The sequence below is a fragment of the Balaenoptera borealis genome (genome assembly GCF_965194805.1).
Source record: "Balaenoptera borealis genome assembly, chromosome: 3".
NCBI classification, from domain to species: domain Eukaryota; kingdom Metazoa; phylum Chordata; class Mammalia; order Artiodactyla; family Balaenopteridae; genus Balaenoptera; species Balaenoptera borealis.
In genome coordinates this window covers 29,970,311-29,996,307 of record NC_138866.1, presented here as the reverse complement: position 1 = coordinate 29,996,307, position 25,997 = coordinate 29,970,311, and the positions used below count along the sequence as shown (strand labels likewise).

The following is a 25,997-nucleotide window of genomic DNA, read 5'->3' as shown; positions in this document are numbered from 1 at the left end:
GTTGCGGAATATTGAGTAGAGTTCTCTGTGCTATCCAGTAGGTCCTTGTTGATTATCTGTTTTATATAGAGTAGTATATATATATTAATCCCAACCTCCTAATTTATCCCTTCCCCCAACATTTTGACACTTTCTTTTAAAATAAATTTAAGGAAAAAAAGTGAGTTGATTTAAAGAAAAAGTATAGGTATTTATTAAAATAAACAGGTGATAGTATGGAAAAATAGAAGGTAGTATTAGAATGACTAATGTTTGGGAAACATCAAAAGTTGTGCTACATTTGGGTGGAGAAGTAGGAAGGAAGTAGCTTACAAGGTTTGTGATGACCACACACAGATAATTTCTCACCAGGTTACCTCATTGCATGGGCTTTTCTCTCATGAAGATTATTCTCTAAAAATGCAAGTAATTTGAGGATAGTGTCATATCGTAACATATTATAAGCACATTTCTTATTCATTTATTTTGTTTTTTGGCCACGCCGTGTTGCTTGTGGGATCTCAGTTCCCCAGTCAGGGATTGAATCCGGCCACAGCAGTGAAAGTGCAGAATCCTAACCACTAGGCTACCAAGGAACTCTTTAGGCACATTTCTTTTTTTTTTTTTAAAAGTCTTATTCTTTTAAATTTTATTTATTTATTTATTTATTTATGGCTGTGTTGGGTCTTCGTTTCTGTGCGAGGGCTTTCTCCAGTTGTGGCAAGTGGGGGCCACTCTTCATCGCAGTGCACGGGCCTCTCACTATCGCGGCCTCTCCTGCCGCGGAGCACAGGCTCCAGACGCGCAGGCTCAGTAATTGTGGCTCACAGGCCCGGCTGCTCTGCGGCACGTGGGATCTTCCCGGACCAGGGCTCGAACCCGTGTCCCCTGCATTGGCAGGCAGACTCCCAACCACTGCGCCACCAGGGAAGCCCAGGCACATTTCTTAATGCTCCACTTACACTCTGACCAGGACATATCTGGAAGGAGAAAGGAGATTCCTGGGCTGCAGTGGGGGTGGCGTGGAGTGGACCCCAAGACAGTTCACCAACCTCACAGTTTTGTCCAAGTCTTGAGTGGCAGCATTTACCTAGTGTAGCGGCTGACAAGTGGATTGAATGCAAATGATATGAGGCTTAATTTAATGTGATGACGAGCACCCCTGGAGGGTAGACTTGAGGCATTGTGACTTTTTTTGTATGTAGACCTTGCAGTCCCCAGAACTGTGCTTGGCACATACTACATAGATGCTCAATAAATAGTTGCTAAATGAAAGAATGAATGGCTGTGAAAATTGCACAATATTTTATATTTATACTTGCAAATGAGTAGAAAGGGCCCAGGCTTGAAATGATAAAGCACGGAGTTCACATCTCATTTCTGTCCTTTACTTGCTGTGTAACCTTGGGCAAGTTACTTAACCTCTCTGAATCTCATCTATCAAATGGAACTAATCAGTGATACTCTGGTAAGTGTTTTACAATTGGCTCTCCAAGAAGAAAAGCTCTGCTTTGTAGCATTTGCTGATTTCTGGGGCGTAAATATTCCCATCAAGCTAACAACCATTTAACATCTAGCTTGCAAAATTCCTGCAAATCTAAAAAATCAAATCTCATAAGTGACAGGATACAGTTCACCACTGGAGGCAACCTCATGGGGTGTCAATCATTCTTGGAGCACATACTACCTGCTAGCACTGTGCTTAGAATATCTCGTTTAGTTCTCATAAAAATGCTGATGTAGAAACTATTATTATCCTTATTTTAGGGATAAGGAAATAGAGTGTTGGAGAGATTAAGGGATTTGTGTGTGGACACACAGCCTGTATCCTTTCTACTAGACTGTCTTCCCTGCTCTTTGAATTGAATGAAGAAAGGACAAGTACCACATGCAGCATCTGGCATGTAATAGATGCTTAATTAATGTTACTTTCCTTTCCTTCTTTACCATTTCTATGAAAAATATATTGGTAGAAAATGTCCTGGACCAGATCCCAGACATCCCTGGGAAGGTCTAGTCATAGAACAATGCCAGAAACATTATTTTTTTATTTTTGAGAATGCACCTTAGGTATTGGGGAAGGAAAAAAAGAATAACATACGAAACTGCAAAGATACAATAAAATCCAGGTGTAGTTTCAAGTACGTAAAGCATCAAATTGTTGTCTAATGACCCATTTAGCAAGCCAAGGGCTTTGAACACGTATGGTTCTTCTACAGGAGGGCGCACGCCACCTCCACTAACTTCCTGCCCAGAGCTTCGTAATGATTTACCAGCTGAGAGCCTCTGCCTTCCCTGCTCTCTCTGCTGTTGGCATACCAGGCAATGAGAAACTCACAGGTGTTTCTAAGAGTCTGATATCCAGCTATTCATTAAAAATATAACATTTGGAACTAAACTGATGCATTATTATACAATTTCTGCCAAAAGAGTATGAAAAATTTTCCTCCAATGGAAAAATATGGGCATAACTTGGGTTGAAGGAAATTGGACTGGGGGGATTTGGCTAAGGGGATAGGGTCTCCTACCCACCAGTCATTCCCCTCCCACATCCTCCTGCCTGGCAGAGCCAGCTCCACAAGATGCTGGAAAGGCTAGGTACTTGCTTGAAGGGAGGATGGCCATGTAGCCTACCCAGTTATGGCCAAGGGAAAACATGCTAAGGGGCTTCCAGGAACAATTTTCTTTGCTGAAAAAAGCAGGGACATTCAAGCACAAATTCCACATGTCCTTACCTGCTTTTGGACACTGTCATCTGAGGGTGACAGTTTTGGTGTCTAGGTGGATAGCCTGGAAGTTTCTACCTCCCTATTTCTCATTAAGCAAGATAGAGAAATATCCTTATTGTGTAAAGCCTGTTTGTCATGTATTCCCTACTTTGCAGCCCAAAGCATCCTATACCAATAGTTAAAATTATCAGGATTATCAAGTTTACCTGCTAGAACTTAAGTGTTAGAACCCATGGTTACCAAAAAACTTTGCATAAGAAAACTTTCTGCTGCAAGGTTGATTTGGGGAACCCACACCAAGCACCAAGAGCCACTTTTCTTGTTTTCCCTCTTCTTGGAGATCTTTCATGGACCCTGGTGAGCTCGTTTTCTACCTAGAATCTCTGAGAGCTCTAACTGATCCTTTTTTCCCCCTTCTAACTTGGTTTTGAGCCTTAACTCACTCAGATCCCTCCTAGCTGACAAGTGATTCTTTAATGTTATCAGTTGGTTTCTCTTAAAAGAATTGGATTTTTTTTTTTGTTTCTGGGTCCTTAATCCACCCCTGCAAATTATAAAACAGGTGTAGTTTAAAAACAAAAAACAAACAAACAAAAAAACAATGGGATACAAATTGCTTCAAAGGAAACAAATCTAGATGTACAAACTACTGTTTTCATGGTTAAAAACGTTTTACCTCGATTTGTTCCTCTGCTTGAGCATATTTTTAAGCTTACAAAGAAAAAAGGCACCATGCCTTTAGGAGGAGATATCTGACATATTTTTTAAGTGATACAAAGTTACTTAAGGAATAAGAGCCATGAAATGTGAAGCGACTTTTATCTGGGGAAAACTTCAAGATTCAACCTGGAGGAAAGGGTTAGTAAAGGAGAGAAACTTGTGTGTCAGGTCAACCCTTTCCTCATTTGATGGGAACCCTACCCTTTCCATTACCCCTCACGGCTCCCTCTCCTGTATTCACATGTAGCAGATTAACCACTAAAGGCTTACTCTGTGCCTGGTTCCTGCTGCTTTTAGTCCGAGAATCCCCTGGGTGAACTCTGGGCCAGCAGTAGCTGATTCGGCTGTTGTCATGACTACCTCTCGTCCTGTCCCTCCCTTCCCCCACCCTCAAGGGCCCAGTGTCCACCCCGGCCGTCCAGCCTATGTTACTGGGCATGCGGGAGTAAGTCAACCAGCAGTCTGTGGCCACTGGCTCAGGGCAAGCACGGGACAGACATGCCTAGTCGGGAGGAATCACAGGGTTACTTTGCTTGGAATGTTGTGGCGGACACAATCTCTCTCCCTCTGTGGTATGTGGCTATGGAGGTGTGTGCTGCTTACACTCTGGAAGGCAAAAGAGAGATTGAAAACAGCACAAAAAAAGCAGATGGAAAGAAACTGAGGGCTTCCCTGGCGGCACAGTGGTTAAGAATCCACCTGCCAATGCAGGGGCCACGGGTTCGATCCCTGGTCCGGAAAGATCCCACATGCCGCGGAGCAACTAAGCCCGTGCGCCACAACTACTGAGCCTGCGCTCTAGAGCCCACGAGCCACAACTACTGAGCCTGCGTGCTGCAACTACTGAAGCCCACGTGCCTAGAGCCCATGCTCTGCAACGAAGAGTAGCCCCCGCTCACCACAACTAGAGAAAGCCCGTGCCCAGCAACAAAGACCCAATGCAGCCAAAGATAAATAATAAATAAAAAAAAAAAAAAAAAGAAAGAAACTGAATCAAGACAGGCTTGAGGCCTGACCTGGCTCTGGACCTTCCAGTGACCTGGGCCAAGAAATCTCTTTATTGTTGTTTGAATTTTCCATTAGCAGCCACTCAAAGGGTTGCACAGATGGAATGGCTGATGCCATAGGCTGAGGGAGAAGCTGCTCTCAAGAAATTTTAGTAAATAGTCCTATGTGTTTCATAAGTCTAGGTTCCTCAAGGCAAATAAGTTTATTGCCCAAGAAAGGGAGGAAAATGGATCCTTTGTGTTTTGAGGGTTGAAAAGAAAATTAGCCTGATTTCAAGCTTAGAGCCGCAGGCCTGGGAGATAAAAATGGTTTAGGAATTCTTCAGAGGCTGAGCCCACACCCAGTCAGATGCAGCCAAGGCGTGGGGTCTCTGAGGGGACCAGCCTAGCAGGCGCCTGAAAGGACCAGGCAATTAGGGCATCAAAGGCTGGGGTGAGCCTGGCAGAGTGGCCATGGAGGATCCCGCTGGTCCAATCAGGAGGCTTGTCTGTGTCCTGGTCAGCAGTGCTGGGCAAAGGGTGGAGAACCAGTGATCCACAGTCACACTGTCTGTTAAAATGCAGATTCCCAGGACAGATACCAAAGTCACTGAATCAGACCCCCTGGGTGCACAGCCTGGAAACAGGCATTTCAAAAAGCATCCCAGCCAAAGTTTAGGTGAGTACCATTTGAGAACCCACACCCCTTAGAGCATGCAGAGGGTAAAGCTGAGGAATCTTAGTCCAGCTGTCACCAGCCGGGCAGGAGAATGGCTGAAAACAGGTGGCAGAAAGTCCAGGGTCAGGGTTCTAGCAGATGCAGAAATAGGATGCCACAGGTTACCACTCTGGGTCAGGCTGGCTTAAGATCTTAAAATCCTTTTGAGTTAATTACCAATGCTTCTGCTATGAGGCCCGCCTTTAGTGTCACTAATGACCTTCGACACTTGTCCCTCACTGGATCGCCCTGCCAGCTTTGAGGTGTTGGAGAGGCAGGGTGACGGGCATACTGGCTCTATCTGACACCGCCAGAGCTCCTTGGCCTGTGTCAGGGTCACGTGGTCCTCGTGACAGACCTCATCACAGACTGGCTCCAGGGTTGAGGTCATGCAACCTCTTTTCCTGCTGCTGCATTAAAAAGTATACGTACAGCAGTTTGGCAGGGAAAAGATTTTTACCACCACTGTTTACAAAGCAAGGCAGAAGCATGGAATTATTAGATTTCTCGAAGGTCAAGCAACAGTAGGGAGTCCGGGGAGGTGGGAACCACAGTGGTTTCTACCCGTGACCTGTGAGCCGTCAAGGTTAGCAGAGGTCATGGCCTAGGCAGCAGAGGTCATGGCCTAGGCAGCAGACCCCTATGTGGGCCAGCGGCTCCCCCTATCATTATTTGAGTTCTGAGCGTTCTTCAGCTAAAAAAGCAACGCAAATACGAACAACAGGGAAAACGTTAACAAGCACCATTAGGAAGAACACAGGGCTGGAACCAGGAGGATGGAGCTCTGTTCCAACTGTAATCCTTTGGCATCCCATGGTTCTTTCTGGGCCCCTTTGTTCATCAGCAAAATAAGCCTCAGGAATTCATGGCAAAATTATCATCTAGGGCTTCTAGTGTTAGGTGTTTCCTTGTCAATTTAAGCCTCTCTAATACAAGGCCGACTTGGAAGAATGCTCTAAGTGTCCATTTTATATTGGTGGTTCTTAGATTTTTCAGCTTGAGTTTATCTCATTTGGACAATACTTCTCATATTTATCAACACAGTCAAATTAAAGGAGGAGGCTGCACTTACCATTCACAGGCTTGTTTCCACTTGGCTACATTAAATCAGTTGCTAAACCCTTGATCCCACGAAAGGATTAGCTAATAGATTCCTTCTCTTAAGGTTGCCTAATCTTAGAGACCTCCCAAGGGAATGAAAATGCATAATTTACTGGGATTGGGATTTTATGGCTGAAATTCTTCATTAATTGAGAGGAAAGAGATACAACCAAAGATCTAGTTTATCCCCAAATAATTTTGTGTTCCCATGTGAGTTGCTTCAGTAGTTAAAAAAGTCTCCAACTTAAAAATATTCCCTCGGTGTAAATATTTATGTGTGCATACTTTCTTAAACCTCGATCTTTTTCCATTACGTGAAGTAGTTTTCATTCTTGGTATGCAATTCTGTTAAACAACCTATCTATGGTCCTCAAAACCAAGCACTCTAATAATTTCCGTGGGGATTAAGTCTGTAAAATATTTATCGATTCCGAGTCACACCAAATTTACTTTCTTGACAACAACTGTATTATTTTTGGTATCAATCAGTGCCTAAAGAAACTGCCTCTGCAGTAAGCTGATTAGTGAAGTTAGTGTCGAATTCCTGTAGGAATGAATTCCATTTGGTCATGTTAAACCTACAGTATCATTACTACTGGTATATAATCGTACTTGAAAAAATTTTTTATTGAGGTATAGTTGATGTAAGTTTCAGGTGTACAACATAGTGATTCACAATTTTTAAAGGTTATACTCCATTTATAGTTATTATAAAATATTGGCTATACTCCCTATACTGTACAATATATCCATGTAGCTTATTTATTTTATACATAGTAGTTTGTACCTCTTAATCTCTTACCCCTATCTTGCCCTTCCCTCTACCCTCTCCCCATTGGTAATCACTAGTTTGTTCTTTATATCTGTGAGTCTGTTTCTTCTTTGTTATATTCACTAGTTTGTTTTATTTTTTAGATTCCACGTATAAGTGATATCATGCAGTATTTGTCTTTCTCTGTCTGACTCATTTCACTAAGCATAATACCTTCCAAGCCTATCTATGTTGTTGCAAATGGCAAAATTTCATTCTTTTTTACGGCTGAGCAGTATTTTATTGTATATATACATATACATATGTATACCCACATATATATGTATATATATATACCACATCTTCTTTATCCATTCATCTGTTGTTGGATACTCCTTGGGGATTAGTTTTTAATCTTCATCTTAGTCAGTTGTTCTATTTTATAAGAATAGTATAATTTTACTATAAGATATACATTTAAATGAAAATCAAATATAATACATGGCAAACAGCCAGGGAGTTGAGTTACTACGATAAAGATTTGTTTGAAACCCACCTGAGGTACAGGACAGCTGTGGTTTCTAGGTAGTTGCATTTAAAGTATTTAATTCTTCTCCTCTTCTTGGTTAAAGAATATTTTTTCTTTTTCCCAGAAAGAGATATTCCTTATCAAATTATATATGATCCACCCTCGTGCTGGGGTAAATAGAAAAGAGACAAGGGCCCATTTCCTTTATGGTCATGTGCCTGGAGAATCTTGGGAAATTCCGGATAAGGAGTGGGTTCTGTCATCTGCAGCTCATAAATCCTCCATAGTTGCTCCCAACTTCTCCACGGCTTCTTGTACAGTCTCAGCCTCTGAAGGGAAGAAGAATGAGGGTTGGTTCCTCCCTTGGCTTGCTCAGAGTTTTCCAGAGTAAGTTCATGTTGGGGCCAGGGCAGGGCGCCTCTCCTCTTTCTCTCTACAGCAGGAATCCTCAAACTCTAGGGTGTCAGAACCACCTGAATTACCCACAGAGCTTGGTACATCGCTGATTTTCAGCTCCCATTGCTGGAGTTTCTGATTCAGCAGAACTTTGGGGATGAGGAACCTGTGTTTTAACCCGCACGTCAACTAGATGTATGTGTTAGTTAGATGTATAGGTGGACAGATAAGCAGGCCGTTAGTTAATATCTGCAATATCCTAGAGGAATGCCTATTCCGGGGGTAGTTAGGGAGTTCATAGTGACTCTCATCTAAAGCCTGGGTGTGTTGGGGTGGGGGTTGGGTGCTTACTAAACGCAGCTTCAATTATCCTTATCTCCCATCACAGAGGATTTGTTAATTAGCACAATGCACATTAGAAATATTTTTTCATTGTGAAATGAGAGGGGTTCAAGATATGTAGGTAGGCTTAGAAATACTACACAGACAGCCTTCCCTTGCATGAACAGGGTATACGAATTGGCATAGGTTCAGGCAAATCCATAACACCTGTTAATTCAGACCCAGGTCTTTGAGATCCGTTGCCCATAGCGCTGAGAAGAAGATGAGCCTAAGGTCCCCATACCCAAGACAGCTCAGCAGACTTATTATCCAGACCCCAGTATTGAGGATTTACTTTTGGTTGCTGCTGGGTTCACAGTTTGCTGTGGAATAATCATGTTCCTTATAAACGAGGAGAGTTGTAATGTCAACAGTGTGGGGAGGGTCAAGATGGAAGGAAAGCCCCAAAACTGAACCACTGAGGGTGGGGGCTGCTGAGGAGAGCGGAGGGTTGAGTGTACATGATGGAGCTAAGTCTACCGAAGAGAAAGAGGTAGGAAATAAAGACTTTATCTGAAAGAGAGGCCAGAATGGGGAAAAAATAGGAATAAGAAAGTGTTTTGAGTTCATTAAAATGAACTCAAAACTTTTTTTATAATTCTTTCTTGCAAATTGTGAAAAGATCAACATGGGGCAATCACCCTTAGAATAGCATTTCTGAGTAGGGTATTTTAAATGCTAATTGCCTGCTCATGTGTATATTAATCCTAATGGACATACTTATATATTGCTGAAATGCAGGTTAAAATGCATTAGTTTCTGATGTCCCAGTTGGATGCCTCATAAGAGAGACTAGAGTAGTGATTTTCAGTGGGAGAGGAAGGCCCATGGGCATGTATCAGGATATCTGTGTATGTAAGAGTATGTGTAATTAACACAATTATTTGCTTCGAGGATTCTCTCAAGCTTTTTGACCCTGTTTTGCTTTCTGCAGACACTGTCATTGCTATAGGAAATCATCTAAGTTCCATGACTTTAAATCCCACCTATTTTATATCTGCAGCCCTCATTTCTCCCTCAAAGGACTGAGATGAACATACAACTTCCCAACAGACATGTCAAAACAACATGGCCCCGGACTGAGTGTTCGTCTCCAGCACACCTGTTGCATCTCATTGTTCTTCACCTTGGTAAATGGTACTATCCTTTTTCCTGGTTTTTAAGGTTAGAATCATTCTTGACTCCTCTCTTTTTCTCACAATCTTTATCCAACCTATCAGCAAGTCTTATCAGCTAAATCATATCCTGAACTCAACCACTGCTCATTACTCTCACCTCTATCGCTCTAATCCGAGACAAAACACCCTCCTCCCTTGCCATGCTGGTTTACTATAATAGCCACAGTCCTTGTGCTTCCTCCTTCATAGTCTATTCTAAACACAGCAGCTAGAATTTAAATAATAAATATGATTGTGTTATTCTCCTACTCAAAGCCCCCCAACAGCTTTCCACTGCACTTAAAATAACATCCAAAGTATCAGGGCCTCAAGGTCTGCCGTGATCTGAACCCCAGGCATTTCTCTGAACATATCTCCTCCTCTTTTTCAAAAAAATTTTTATTATAGTATAGTTGATTTACAATGTTGTGTTAGTTTCAGGTCTACAGTAAAGTGAATCTGTTTTACATATCCATACATCCACTCTTTTTAGATTCTTTTCCCATATAGGCCATTACAGAGTATTGAGTAGCGTTCCCTGTGCTATACTGTAGGTCCTTATTTGTTATATATTTTATATATAGTAGTGTGTCCTTCTACTCTTTCTTCCTTGTATATTCTGCTGTTCTTTAACATGCCAAGCTCATTCTCACCTCAGAGCCTTTGCAAAAGCTGTTGCTTCTGTCTCAGAAGGATTTACCCTAGATATCTACATGGCTCGCCTCCCCCCACCTTCAGTCTATGCTCAAATATCGCTTATCATAAAAACCTTCTGTAACCTCCTGCTCTAAAATAACGTTATCCAGCTTTGTTTTCCTTATGACATTATTATTATCTGACAATACATTTATTCTATTCTTTCTTTCTCTTCTAACCTTCCATACTACAACGTAAGCTCTACGAGGACAGGCTTTTCATCTGTTTTGTACATGGTATATTCCTAGCACCTAAACTGTGCCTGATATTTAGTAAGAACTCAGTAAATATTTGTTAAATGAAGTAAGAAACTCTCAAAACCATCCTAAGCAGTTGAGGTGATACACTTTAAGCAATAAATCACAAAAGCCTTATACCTTTCAAAATGTTCTGTGGCCTTAAAACTTAAAAAATTTTTTTGGAATAATTTTTAGATTTACAGAGAAGTTACAATGATAGTACAGAGTGTTTACATATATCCTTCACACAGCTTTCCCTAATGTTAACATCTTACATAACCATGGTACATTTATCAAAGCTAAGAAATTAGCACAGCTGCAATACTGTTAACTGAACTACAGACTTTATTTAGGTATCACCAGTTTTTCCACTAATGTCCCTGCTGTATTGCAGATCCAGTGCAGGATACTACATTGCATTTAGTCACCATGTGTCTTTAGTCTCCTCCAATCTATGTCAGTTTCTCATTTTCTCTTTGTTTATTATGACCTTGACAGTTTTGAACAGCACTGGTCAGGCATTTTGGAGAATGCACTACCATGCTCTTTTTATTTGTTTGCCACAAAAGCCAACGTGATAGGAAACCAACAAAAGGGAACCCCAGCGCCCATTGAAAATTTTGCTATAGCTTGCCTTCCGCGGGCTCCTATGAGAGCAGGAACTTACTCACATTAAGTAGGAGATTGTGGAGGCTGAGGAGATCAGGAGAGCAGGGATTAAGAGCCAAGAAGCTTTTTACCAGAAGCTCCCAGCAGATTTTCCATCAAGTCCCATTGGTTATATAACATGGCCACAGAAATGGAATCACTATGATTAGCTTAATCCAGTGAAGATTCACTCTGGTGAAAGTGGGACTGGGTCCTCTTCCCTGACTCATGCTAGTAGAATGGGGAGAAGCCAACAAAGATGAAGGAGGAAACTGAGGGGCATCAGGGATGGGGACCGGGCAGGGAATGGGTTTGGTAGACAACAAACAATGTCTGTTACAGAATCTATTTTTATATTCTGTGTACCAGTAATGTTTGAATGGGTCATGGCCTCCTAGGAGAATAACATATCAGAAGTGTGATACTTATCAAAAGATGGCTGGTGTGGATAAACAAACTGGTATATCCATACAATGAAACACTACTGGGCACTCAAAATGAATGGACTGCTGGTACATGCAACATCATAGATGAATCTCAAAGGCATTATGCCAACCAAAAGAAGCCTGACAAACAACTGTGTACTGTATGTTTTCAATTATATGACATTCTAGAAAAGGCACAAACATAGGGACAGAAGACAGATAAGTGGCTGCCCAGTGAGGATGGAGGGAGGTGATTGGATGCAAAGGGGTATGAGGGAACTTTTGGGGCTGATGAAAATGTTCTACAGATTAAAGAGAAAACAACTATTGGGTCTTGGGTGATGGCATGAAAAGGGACAAAAGGACATGACATTGTGGGAAAGTTCTTTTCGAGCATAGGGTACAGTTCTGTTGTCTTGAGAAGGAGTCATCGACCTAGGCTTTGGTTTGGGCAAATGGTGCAAGTTTCATTTCTGTGTTCTTTGGAACATCAGTTAGGAGTTGGCAAACACAAGACTCTGCAGAGGGCTGAGAATACCCTATGAGCTGAGCTCTGGTTCTTAAATATTTGCAAAAGATCATAAATTAATTAAAATACAGTTCTATTAAGACGAAAGCTTTGCCACGTTTTACAGAGGGTGTTATGTGTTGTTTCACAGAGGCTTTTACAGAGGGTGTTATGTGTTCAGTTTGGGGGGGCTGCCTGTTTGTAACTGACAGATTTTGCCTCAATAAAGGAATTTTCTAGTAGAAGTACATCCCTGACTATTTACCATGGTCCTAATCAAACATGACTGTAACTGGTTATCAAAAACGGAGGGAAATCCCAGAACCTAGGGATACAGGGGGACAGGGTAGAGATGAGGAACAGGTATCTTTGGCTGAGGTGACCTGTCCAATATTTCAAGTCACATCACACAAACAGCTGCCTATTCTGTGATGAATCTAACCACAAGATCTTGGATGGCAGTGCCTGAAATAATGCCTAGGAGGTGATCTGATGAAGAGAAGCTTGGTCCGAAAAATTGGTGTGCAGAGAATCCCACGGTTCGTTTGGGGCTGGTGTAGGTTTTTAAAAACTTGTTATTGTTGATGTAAATTTTCTCCCATGTGCACTGGTTGTACACATACATATCCCTGCATCTTGATTATTAAGCACTGGGACTTTGCAAATATGCATTCCAATCTGAGTAACATTACTCCTGAGTTTCAAAACATTACCATTACAGCCTCAAGATATAAACACATCCATTCCCAGACACGTGATTTTCAAAGCTGCAAATCAAGTACTAAACTGTATCAACTGTGCTGGAAAGAGAAAAAAAATCCCCTTTATACTGTACTTAGCTTGCCTGTCATACACCCCTCCTGAGAAGGAGATTATGCAATTAGTAGTAACAGAAACGCTGGGCAGGCTACGGGTTGGTCACACGTTGTTGGAGGATGTCACGGAGAAGATGTGACCTCCGGTTGACTTCTGAGCTGAACCTGGGCGATCAGAGGCTCCTCACTGCCTCCCCGTCCTTGGAATGCACATTCTGACCACATTCTCACAGTGTTCCAAGACCGTCGCCTTGACTGAGGCAAGGTGCTGTTGAGACCATCTGGAGGGTATACATGACTAAACCCAGGTAAAGCCTCTGTGTAAACTTTTAAGATTCTGGCGGGGCGTGGAAATCTACTTGCCTTACAGCTGCCCAAGGCAAGCCTCTTATGTAAGTTTCCTTGCTTGTTAAAACTGCCGCCTGCCAGTCTGGAGGGGTCTGTCTCTTTCTTCAGTCTCTCCCTGCCCTCTGTGTATGGCGCCAGTTTTCAAACCAACACAAATATTTGTTCAAAGGCAGATTCCCAGGTCCCATCACTAGAAATTTCAACTCAGCAGATCTGAGGAGGTACTTGAGAATCTTTACTGCTAAGTTTTAGTAAGTACCGCAGGTGACACAGATGCTGTGGCCTTCAAGAAAGACCCTTTTGAGAAAGACCCCTTTCTAAAATATCTAGACAGGAAATTTATTTTCTTTCAGGCTTTAACAGGGGGCAAAACCTAACTCAGAATCTTTTTTTCCTTTTATTGTCAAAGTGCAAAGAAAACAGCTCTTAATTCTCAGAAAAGAAGACAACATTGAAGAGTGAGAAAAAGGAAAGGTGGAGGCTTGAGGAAAAGCAGCATCAGCTGTCAAGTGTCACAAATTCACAGTCCCGGGAAATAGGCCACATGGTACCAGACTCATCCTCCTACCCAAATCCACTGCCATAAACTCATGCACCAAATGCATTGATACTAACCATATTTTCCTACCTTCTCCTGCCAATACAATTACTGAAACTAAAGTGTCAACTCATTTGCATTCTTCTGTTCAATTTGTCACACAGTTTGAGGGCTATACCACAATCAATTCTATTACATACTTTTCTGCAACTCCTTACTTGATAATGAAGTAATAAAAGGATTCAAGATTTTAACTATAAACTTATTTTATTTTATACTTTAGATGAGTTTTGGGAAAGACCCTTATATTGCAGCACGCCCTTAAGAAATAATTGCTGAGTGAATGAATGAAATGTTGGGCTGAATCACATTGTATATATTCCCGAAGTAGTAGACCAAATCATATTTTCAATACAGCTCACAGGGAGTTGATTCTTTTTTTTTTTTCTTTTTTAATTAATTAATTAATTTAGTTTTGGCTGTGTTGGGTCTTCGTTTCTGTGCGAGGGCTTTCTCTAGTTGCGGCAAGCGGGCGCCACTCTTCATCGCGGTGCGCGGGCCTCTCACTATCGTGACCTCTCTTGTTGCGGAGCACAGGCTCCAGACGCACAGGCTCAGTAGTTGTGGCTCACGGGCCTAGTTGCTCCGCGGCATGTGGGATCTTCCCAGACCAGGGCTCGAACCCGTGTCCCCTGCATTGGCAGGCAGATTCTCAACCACTGCGCCACCAGGGAAGCCCCTGAAATCATTTTAAATTACAAAAAGTTGCAAAAATAGTTCAAAGAGCTCCCTTATACCCTTCGAGTTGTTAACATTTCTGAACCATCTGAGATAAAGTTGCAGATGTGATGCCCCGTTTACCCCCTCATACTTCAGTGTGTACTTTCCAAAAATGAGGAAACTCTCCTAAATAAAGTACAATCTCATCAGGAAAATAACATTGATCCAATTTGATTCAACAGAATGCATTGAAGTTTTGCTGATTATGCCATTAATGTCATTTATAGATCTTGGATTCCATTCAAGATCATCTCCTGCATTTAGCTGTCCCTTTAGCGTCCTCCAATCTGGAACAATCTTTACTTTAAAGATTATATATTATATCAGGACACAACACAGGGGTGATTTTTCCCATTACTGTTTTTTATTTATGTAAACTTTAGCCTGTTGATTAAGATGATATCTCCCAAGTATTATAGCTGTGATTGTTAATTAATAAGTATGTTGTGTTTATTAATAAATAATAATATATTAATGAGAATTAATGAATTTTTTTAGGCACATGCTTTGAGACTGTAAATATTCTGTCCCTCATCATACTTTTACCCACTAATTTTAGTATCCATTGATGATTCTGGCCTGAATCAATTATTACCATGATGGTTGCAAAATGGTGATTTTCTAATTCTACCTTTCTTTCTTCATCTATTTTTTGCATTCTACCAGTAGAACTTCCTTTCTCTCTCTCTTTTTTTTTTTCTCCTCTTTTTCTATCAGCATGGACTCGTTGATTCCTATTTTACGCAAAAGTTGCAACCTGCTGCTGTCATTATTTATTTTGATGCTTAAATGGTCCTAGATTTGGCCAGTGGGAACCCCTTCAAACTGGCTCCTATATTCTTTTGACATATCTCCATAATTCTTTAAGTACCTTCTTATTTTTTTGCTCAACAAAGTATTCCAGTTTCACCCACTACACATGGAGCCATAGTTCCTCTTGGTGGAGAATGGTATTTAGAAACAAATCTGAGTTCTAAGTGTGTTCACTGTACTGGGTGCTATTGCTTTCAGGATTTCTTGGTGGACAGAGCTAGGAAATATATCAACGTATATATACACATACATAAGTCTTTCTATCTATCAACCTAAATTAAAAATCATTTCATACCATCACCTCTATTTTCAAGCCACTTCACTGAGTTTATTCTAATCTTTCCCCTTTTTATATCTGTAATTCCCTCCTCCAACAGTGAGAAACCTGCCTCTCAATATCCTTGATATATTTATTTGTTTGCTCAGTTTCCCAGTATGTAAACCAATTTCTTGGCCATGCCAGGAAAAAGTGTGGTCTGTCCCTATTAAGTTAGTTATTTTTATCATTATATATAAATTATATTTATAATATATATAAATTATATAAATAAAAATTATATATCATTATTAAAATATGTGTAGTATGTATATAGTATGTGTATTATGTGATACATATGTACATATGTGTAATCAAACATTTTATGAAAAATCAGATATTTTCCATACATATATAAGAAATTATATTCAAGTCCTTTGTCTATTTTTTAATCAGATTTTTTTTGCTATTGAGTTGTATGAGTTCTTATATATTTTGAATATTAACTTTTTATCAGATAGCTGGTTTGAAAATCTTTTCTCTCATTCTGTAGGTTGCTTTTTCATTTTGCTGATGGTTTCTTTTGCTGTATAGAAGTTTTTAGTTTGATGTAGTCTCACCTATTTATTTTTGCTTTTGTTGCTTGTGCTTTTGGCATCAGATTAAAAAATTGTTGCCAAGACCAATGTCAAAGAGATTTTCCTTATGTTTTCTTCTAGTAGTTTTACAGTTTGGGGTCTTACATTCAAGTCTTCAATCCATCTGGAGTTAATTTTTGTGAGTGATGTAAGATAGGGGTCCAATTTCATTCTTTTGCTTATGAATATCCAGTTTTCAATAAACACCATTTATTGAAGGGACTATCCTTTCCTTACTGAGTATTCTTGGCTCCCTGGTCAAATATTAGTTGACTGTATATGCATGGGTTTATTTCTGGGCTCTCTATTCCGTTCCATTGGTCTGTTTTTCAGTTTTTACACTGGTATTATACTGTCTTGGTTACTATAGCTTTGTAATATAATTTGAAATCAGGTATTGTGACGTCTCCAGCTTTGTGCTTCTTGCTCCAGACTGCTTTGGCTATTCAGGGTCTTTTGTGAGTCGACATAAATTTTAGGATTTTGTTTCTATTTCTGTGAAAAATGCCATTGGAATTTTGAAAGGGATTGCATTAAATCTATAAATGGCTTTGGGTAGTACAAATATTTTAACAATATCAACTTATCCAATCCATGAACTCGGGGTATCTTTCCATTTATTTATGTCATCTTCAATTTCTTTCTTCAATATCTTGTAATTGTCAGTATACAGATCTTTCACCTCCTTGGTTAAATTTATTCCTAATTATTTTATTATTTTTGATGCTACTGTATTAAGGGAAGTCCACAGAAAGGCCTTTCTTCAGATGCACCTGGATCCCTTTGCTCATACTTCCACGTGGTTGTTCCCTCATGCCTGACCCTCAGGAAGCTTCTGGTCTCAGAAATTCAGAGCTCCCCACAGAGGAAGAGCCTGCCGTCACCCCCTGTCTCTCAGTAAGCAGCCTATGCTCTAAGTGTGGAGCCACAGCCAGCTTCTCAGACACGCTTAAGCCAAATGCTAAACCCTGGGAAAGGAAAGACTTTACATTTCAACTTTAATAAATGAAATAACTGGGGAATTTATTGAAATTATATTTTACTCACTAGGTTGGGTGTGGTTTCTTTCGGTTGCATGTTTTTCTCTAGTTCTCGAGGACTTAGCCCATGGTAATACACAAATCTTGTGCACTGTTAGGCCGGGGGCCTGGATGGCAGAGACTGTTCTGTCATCCGTTTCTAGTGCTTAGCAGAGGGTCTAACACAAGGTATGTGCTAATTACTGTTTATTGGATCAAAGAATGAATACATCCATTAATCAATGTAGAATGGTGGGAAAGGAGATGTATGTTGGGAAGGAGACCTTAGATTTCCACCTCTGGACCCACATGGATGAAGGGAGTCCAGGTTATCCATCCTTAATGGAACCTAGATATTTATTTTTAAGGTTTTTTTTTTTCCTGGTGACACAATACAATATAAGAATAAATCCTGAATTTATCCTTGATGTTGATAACATCGGTATTGCACATCAATCCCATGGTTACCGTCCAGCACCAACAATCTTGTTCTATTTCCACCTGCAGCTTCCTGAATCCTTAACTAAGCATCAAATTTCAAAGCTCCCACATTAAAGAAGGCCGTCAATTGAAGTTACCCTTTCTCATTTTCTGTCTCCTACTTTTTTTCCTTCTTCTCCAAGATTATTTGCAGAGTTAAATTTTCTTGAAAGTTCTTTTGTGGTGTGTACTCGATAAGAAGGCTCATAAAACACTCCAAATACAGCATGTGGTGTAAATGTTGAAACAATAAAAATGACGAGGTGAGTAACACTATCCCTGAGGATCGCGGTGGCCCGTTTTAATTTAGAGGGCGCCAGCTACACGTCAGAGAGGGATTCAAGAACCACCGGGCAAACCACTCCGGACTAGGAATCCCCAAGACAACCCTGACGCCACCAAAGTTTCCAGTCGCAGCCAGCTCTCGGAATTGACGGAAGGAGCCTCCGCCCCGCTGAGCCGCTCTGCCAGTTTTCTCGCCGGAGCTCAAGTGTCAGGAATTTCTAGTTTTTTTTCCCCCTTCCTCGGGCAAATCTCCATCTGCACCTTCCGCGACGCTGGGAACAGGTGAGCCGGGCAGCGGCGCCCTTAGGACGCGCTCAGGTGCCTCGGCCCCGCCCGGGCCGCCGCGCCCCGCCCCGCCCTGCGCCTGTCGGGGCCCAGGTGCCGGAGCCCAGGTGCGCGCGGCGCGGGCTGCAGCTTCGCTCGACACCCGACAGCGGGCGCCGCTGCGGCAGCTCCCGAGCGGCGGAGCTGAGCGCCTTCGCGACTTGGGGCAGCTCCTGCGCTCGGCCCTGCTCGGCGGCGAGAGCTCCGCCCGGGCGCCGGGTTCCCGAAGCTGGGGGAGCAGGCGGGCGGGCGCCGAGGGGGCGGACCGAGCTCTGCGGACCCCGCCGGCCTGGGGCGACAGAGGCGGGCGAGCGGGGAGCGCCCAGGAGCGCGGAGAGCGTGGCCAGCCCCCAGCGCGCTGGAGACACCCGAGCGACCTGCGCCCTTGACACCATGCGACCCGCCGCGCCTCCGCGCCGGCCTCGCTGAGGCTTCGCTGTCCGCTCGCTGAGACGCCGCGCTCGCCACCGCGGAAACTCGGGAAGACCAGTCGAGACGTTGGAGAGCCGCGCAGAGGCTGACCCAGGCGTCCTCTCCGCCCCCAAGAAGCTGCCGGCCCCTTGATCCCTGGGCTCCTCTAGCTTTACCATGAACCTGGCGCAAGCTTGGCGTTAGGAGAAATTCAGAAACCGGAGGGGGAGTCAAGGCAATTCTTTGGTTGCTAAGGTAATTGTAGTTGTTACAGAAATGGGCAAGAAACAAATGGGGGAAAAGATGTTTTAAAACGGTATGCCCTTCACCCTTCCAGTTCATGTGTGTTGATTTCATTTCATTTCCTGGGTGTAGATGCTTGTCCATTGCAGATACGTGACAGGTGTCGGTGTGTGTGTGTGTGTGTGTGTGTGTGTGTGTGCAGTTTGGGACTGTAGATGCACGAGCTTACATAAGTGGTTAGGCAAGCTGGCGTGTGGAGTTGTGTGGGACGGGTGCAGGTCTGCATATAAATCATGTTCCTGGGTTTCTGGGTGTGAGGCGCTCACCGGCCGGGGCGAGCTGGCAGAGGGTACGTGCTTTTAGGTACTTCCAATCTTCTGGTTCCGTGATCACAGGTAGGGCAGCTTTACCTCAAAAGCAGATGTTCAATAACTTTTTCTCTGAATAAGCTCGCCCGTTTGTGGTTTGGAAGAAAAGCAAGCGAGAGGCGAGGTGTGGAGGGCAGGGGTGGGTGGTGAGGTCTGCTGTTTGGGGACTGCGGCAGGAAAGGGACCGGTGGGTATTTGCTCCGTGAGGATAACAACTGAAAGGGTTGTGTGAAGGACCGTGTTTACCGTCACTGTCAGGCTACGTAAGAAGTGGCCCAGTGAGACAGGAAAGGAAAGTGACCCAGAAAATTTAATTTTGTTCAGAATGGAAGCTGCTGAATCTTATTATTACTATTTTTAATTTTGATGGAGTAGGAACGTTGTTTCTTTCTCTCTTGTTGAGACGAGTGGCATTTCCACGCTACAAACTTAAGATATTTTGGGTCTTGTTCTTGGCTTGAATTGTTCCCTCAGTATTTATCAATGCTTAGCAGCTGGATCTGCAGGTACTTTCTGATCAATACCTCTTAGCAGTCCCAAAGTAAAACTGCAAAAATAAGCAGTAGTAGGTAAACTGGGACCTACTTTCCTAGGGTCCCAAAAGGGTTGGACCCTTTTTCTTAGCAGAGGGGGGTGAGAGATGGAAGAATAAGAAATGGGCTTATAAGTGTCCGGATGGAGTTAGAGTCTGAGCCACAGGTTTGTGTATGTTGTCAAAAAGTGTTAAACTGAAAGGAAACTGTCAGATTTGGCTTAATAGGTAAGGCTTTTATGGATCAATTTTCACAGGTAGATAGGTAATTATATGGAGTGGGCACTGGGGGGTTGGTGAGAAACTTTCTGTGAGTGGTATAGTCATTATATTCTATCTTCTTTTTTTTAAATTAATTTGTTATTTTTGTAATGGGTGGGACTGCCCTGTGAGAGAAAGCAAGTTCTAGGACTGAGTGAAATTGGAGACTCTTCGGAGATTTACCTTTGTAAGCAAACGCTCACATGCTGAACAGCGAAAACCAAGATGGTAAATTCGTAAATTCTTTCTGCGTTCTCTGATATTACTAAGCTAAACTGTTGTGTAGATCTGGTGAGCTTATGTACTATAAATGTTGGTGTATTACTATATATATTTTTTTACCCCAAATAATTTGTCCTTTTCTGAAAGTGTCTGGAAATTCTAGAAATGTCAGCTTCTGTGAGGTATTTTTCTGAAGTAGGTAGCCACTGGCGTTTTCTTTTCCATAGTAATTACATTTGTTCTTAACTTTACTTCCCTGTCTCCTTTAAGAAACTTTAATTAACACGCACTGAATTTATATTGCTGAGAGTTTCAGTAAAACAATGCTAGGTTTTCTTCCAGTGACAAATTTATCTTATCAAGTGAAGCATTGCAACAATGCTTTTGTGGCAGAAAGATCTCTTTAAATGAGACAGTGCTTATTTATTTATTTATTTATTTATGATCTGTGGAATGAGATGGCCAATATAGATATTTTTTTAAATGAGCAAACATTTCTTGAGAAAGAAAAAAATTTTAAAGGATATTTCGGACAATGAAATTTGTCAGTAATTTTGGATGTCTTACTGTCCGCAGGAACAGACTTTTATATAAAAATAGGATCATTCTCTTTCTTATTTCTCTGATATTCTCCCATGCACGTTATCCCCTGAACTCCTAAGACTTTGCCAGGAATTGCCAAACCTTCTGTTTTGTGCCGGGGTTAAACATCAGGGAGATATGAGTAACGAGCTATGTGTCACATCAATGTTTTTCAAAAGAGATGCTCTCAGAGATCTCAATACTGGGATTAATTTTTCCTTTAGCTTCACAGTTAGCTCGTCTTAATTCATAGTGCTTTGAACCTAGGAAAGCATTTAACCTCTTCATTTTCAGTGCCAGCTGGATGGAATATATTTACCAAATTTCATCTTCATTGTAACATATGGCATGATATAAATAATTACTACACACACACTATCCTGCTGTATGGAAAGAAATAGAATTACAAAATAAACCTTTATGTTGCGTGATATGGATGTAACATTTCAAAAAAGTGGTTTTACTTTTTTCTTGATACCAAAGTAATAAATAACCATTGGGAAAAATTCAGGAAAATACAAAGGAAAAAATAGAAGATCGTTTGTAATTCTCGCATAGAAGGTGAGCCGCTGTTGACATTTCTGCATACTATATATTTTTCTAGGCTATATTCCGATCACATTATTCCTTGTATTTTTACCCTTCTCCCTATCCCGCCCGCCCCCCCCCCCCCGCCCCGCAGTTTTCAAATTGTAAATGAAACCTGGCTGTGTGTTAAAGGTTTGGGAAATTACTTTAGTTTGCTGGATGGCTTTGATAGATCAGGTTTTAATTTTTGTTAGTGGTCTTTATTTTCAAAGAGACTAGTTTCTCTGTTGTCTTTGAAAACCAGTGTTTGCACTTTGGATTGGCCAAACTTGGCTCCCCATAAGATTTAGGATTTAAAGCATCAGAAAAGAAACAGAAAGAACCTTGGCCATGCAGGGTGGGGGGTGGTGGTGGGAGAGCTGAGTTCTGGTTTCAATTTCCCCACCAACTCCTCACGTGGCTTTTGGGCTCTGGGCCTGTTTCCTCAAAGGACAAATGACACTTTAAGATTTAGCTCAATAAGCTAACCACATACTTGTCGTTTTGACCTTTGATGAGGATGATCTTTGTTTGAAGCAGGTTTTTTCTGGTTACCCCCAGAGTTTTGGACTCAGTTGGTCTGGAGCGGGGCCTGAGCATTTATATTTCTAGCATGATGGTCCCGCTGATTCTGCTGGTCTGGGGACCACCCTGAGAACTAGATGGTAAGTTCCTTGGGGGCAGAAACACTGTTGCACTTTTCTTTGCATCCCTCCGCCCCATGCCTAGCAATGTACCTGCCAGTAAGTGCCCGGTAAACATTGGTCAAACCGCTATCAGTTTTCTCCATGGGGAAAAAAACTTTCCGAAGTGGTCAGGATAAAAGAGATCATCATCCATAATTTGGAACCATTAAATCTGTAATAAGAATAATAATCAGTCATGAAACCCAGTTCTTCCAACTGTAGGGACAGCAAAACTGTTCACAAGTAGGCAAAGTGCACATTAAACCTAGTGAGTTACATTAAGTAACAACTCAGAGTACCTGCTTGAGATGTTACAAACTAGGAAGCTTCTCCAGTGCCTCACAGCTGCCTCCCTGAGACCTGTAAGAGGCAATTCTTTTTCTACCACATGCACATTCTAGTAAGGGTGAGGAAATTCACTATTAATTATCCCAACTACCAAGGCAGCCCATAAAGCAAGCAGTGGCCCAGACTCCGCCCTCATCCCCCAAAAAAGGCAGAACGGTGCTCGTTAGAGCATCCTGACCAGTCTCCGAGGGAGGACCGCATCTTATGACCCAGGAAACAAGAGAAGAGGGCACTGAGTGAGTGCATTTGCTAGCTAGGAGGTTCCAGCTGGCTGAAACACCACGGTCAGAACTTGTTGGTCTTCCTTGTGTGGCTACTTTGTGGCTAGAAAATGAATCCCTTCCTTCCACTTTGGTGTTAGAAACATAGCGTGCAGAGGACACCCATTTTTACAGATGGAACCTGAAAAATGTGTAAATATTTGAATATGAACAGAGTAGATGGTCCTGTGGGTGAGGCTATTCAAATGAGTTGTGGTGGAGACAGCTGTCTGGGCTTTTCGAAATACTTTGGTAAAACCGTCAAAGGAAAAAGCCACCTTCAAGTTTTGGCATGGTAGAGCTCCCTTGTCCACTGCTGTCTGCCCTACCCTAGGGGCTATTTTCTTGCACAGGGGAAAGCACACGTTCATCAGAGGCTCCTGAGATGACAGTGTCCTGTATGAACGTGGATGGGTGGTGGCAGCCCTCGGAGGTCCCCAGGCGCCTGTATTGCATTCAATCCAGGCCAGCCCCGAGCTCCCACAGAACTACCATCCATAGCTCTTCAAGTAGCACGACAGGCATTTTAAACCCTGTTCATTGTGTTTCTGAACCTCAATGTCCTCGTCTGTAAAATTAAAAAAAAAAAAATACCCCTTGAGTATGTGTGGCTGTGAGGAGAAGGGCAGAGGAGGCCCCGTAGCTGGAGAAGATGGGCCCTGTTACACCATACTTCCTGTTTTCTAAGAATTTTGATAATCAGTTACAACCCTGGTTGTTCCCTGGATGAAATCTGAAACCGGTCCCCACACATGAAAGGCAAGGAGAAGGAAGAAAGAGGGAGACCTCCAGATTGGTAGGTGAAAGATGTAATAAGCAAGGAAACTTACATAAGAGCCTTGTCTTCCGCAGGGCCAGAGGGGTAGATCTCTGTACCCACCTGCCAGAACCTTAAAAATTTATGTTTTTCAGGCCTGTGTTTCTACTTTGAGGCTTTAACTGGGCTCAGTCAAGTCCTCAGTCCAGATGGTCTCAACAACACCTTTCTCTCTCAAGGCTGCATCCTTGCACATGCTCCCCAGGGGGATGGTGGGAAGAATGTACATTCCAAGCACGGGGGAGGGGTGAGGAGCCTCCTGAGTGCCGGGGTTCAACTCGCAGGTCAACTGGAGGCCACGTCCTCTCTGTGACCTCCTCCAGCGTGAGTCTGTTGGGAAATACTAAGTATTTCAGGGCAATTGTTTCCAACTTTTTTCTATTCCTGAGGACTTGCTCTATCAGCCTAGCATTTGAGGAACTCCTAAGTTCCTTGGAGAATCTTACTCCATAGTTCTGACACTGGGTGTGAGAAAGCAAGTGGCCCAAACACTGGAAGTAGAAAGGGTGGAGTGAGGATGATCTTCTTTTGTGGCAGCCAGCGATCTATTTCCATGAGCCTAAAGGCCATTTGTCACCAGCAGGAAGAGAAGTGAAAAATAGGGGCTGTGGCTACATTGATATCTCTTGTGCCAGACTGTGACCCACACCCGGACAAGGCCCTGTGCTATTTTTCTCTATTTCCTTGGTATCTCTTACAGTGCTTGGCACATGGTAGGGGTTTGGTAAATATGTGCTGAGTTACTGACTTGCAGAGTGACAGCTATGGGTGGGTGAAAATGGAAGGAAGGATGGACAAATACTGGTGCAGATGTGCGGACTGGACCAGATGTGGGTGCATGGACTGGCCTGGGTGCAGGCGCATGGGCAGTAACAGGTGAATATGCAAGGTGCAAATGGTTATAACCCCCATTCTTATTGTTTGCTTGATCCTGCCTGGCTAGATCCACCTGAGCTCCATGATATCGTGAGGTCCTCGTCCTAGTTTGTAATTATGCATCAGTGTTTGTCTCTCCCACTAGGCTGTGGTCTGTTTTGTTTTGTTTTTTTTTTAAACCATAATTTTATCCTGCCCCCACCATGAGGCAACACACATAGTAAAGGCTTGAGAGAAATTGGTTTCCTAAGCCAAAAGTTGCCCAGCCTACAGAGCTATGGATCTGTCATACAGCAGTGGACTGATCTTATAAGAATTAGCACATGTAAAGCCTTTTGTAGATCAAAGACTTTAACAAGAATTAGGTGGTATCACTCCCATTTTACAGATGAAGAAACTGAAGCTGAAGAAGAGGTTCAGCCACTTGTCCTAGGTCAGGTAGTTATTGAGTTATTAAAACCAAGATTTAAATCCAGATCTTATCCAACCCTAAGATCCCAAGTCTCTCTGATATATCACAAGGCCAGGGATGAACTGAAACCCTTCCCTTGAGATCATTTCAGTTGTTTTGGAGGGAAATAGAAATAAACAGAAAATAAACAATAAAGGATGTTAAGTGACAGTTTAGGAAAATAAGGCACGGAATTTTATAAGTCAGGTTGAGTAGCAAATAGATGATGAATACAGTAAGTACAGTCCATTTCAGAGAGAGAACACTGTATCATCAGACCTGGAAGAGAGGCTTTGGGAAATAGGCAGAAATTTCATAGGTGAAGAGAGGGGATAACAGCAATCTTTTCAGATAAGAGGTGTTAATAATAATAATAATTAAACCAATTATTGTTTGCTTTCAGAGTAAAAACGAATGTAAAAGCTTCATCGTCACAGTCATCCCAGACCAGCGTAGCTAAAACAACTAACTCCTGCCTCAACACAGTGCTCTGTATTGCCTTATCTGCTCCAGTTTCCTTCAGAGCTTTATCACCATGACATTGCCCTATATGTTTTTATTTGTATTTTGTCTGTCTGTGTCCGCTAACATGTACACTCCCTGAGAGCAGGGACTCTATTTTATTCTCTCCTGTAGCTTCAACATCTGTCAGTTTCTGATTCATAGTAATTGCTTGAGAGCTGTTTGCGGAATGAAGGAAGGAAGGGAAAAGGCTTAGAAAATGGGTTGCAAACTCAAACACAGAGCCAGTTAGGTAAAGCAGATGAGTGAAACAAGTGAGGTTTCTTTTTTTTTTTTTTTTTAACATCTTTATTGGAGTGAGGTTTCTTTCACAGTGGTAACTTAAGTTGTATTTTTTCATCAAAACCATGCTTTGTTTGTGTGTAAAACATGTAGAAAGTTTTTACTCCCAGAAAGAAATGTATTTATCCCCAGTTTCTTGAAACGTGGGGCCCTCTGCCCCATTTTTGAAAGAGACACGGGTACCAAATAACACTTTGCTTTTTTCTAAAAGCCAAACAGCCACCCACGTGTGACGATGAATGGCATCTGGTGCTGGACCTCAGGGTTGGGAAGCATTAGGGGCAGGTAAGGACTGTGTTAAAGCAAAGGG

At 42.2% G+C, this 25,997-nt stretch overlaps 1 protein-coding gene across 1 annotated transcript in view; it reads left to right on the top strand.

Moving 5' to 3' along the window:
* The first annotated feature begins 5,748 nt into the window (after nt 1–5,748).
* RGS6 (regulator of G protein signaling 6) overlaps nt 5,749–25,997 on the top strand; it is a 504,882-nt gene continuing 484,633 nt past the window's right edge. Inside the window, 1 exon segment of the mRNA XM_082388244.1 lies at nt 5,749–18,217. The gene's annotated coding sequence lies outside the window, so the exon portion shown is untranslated.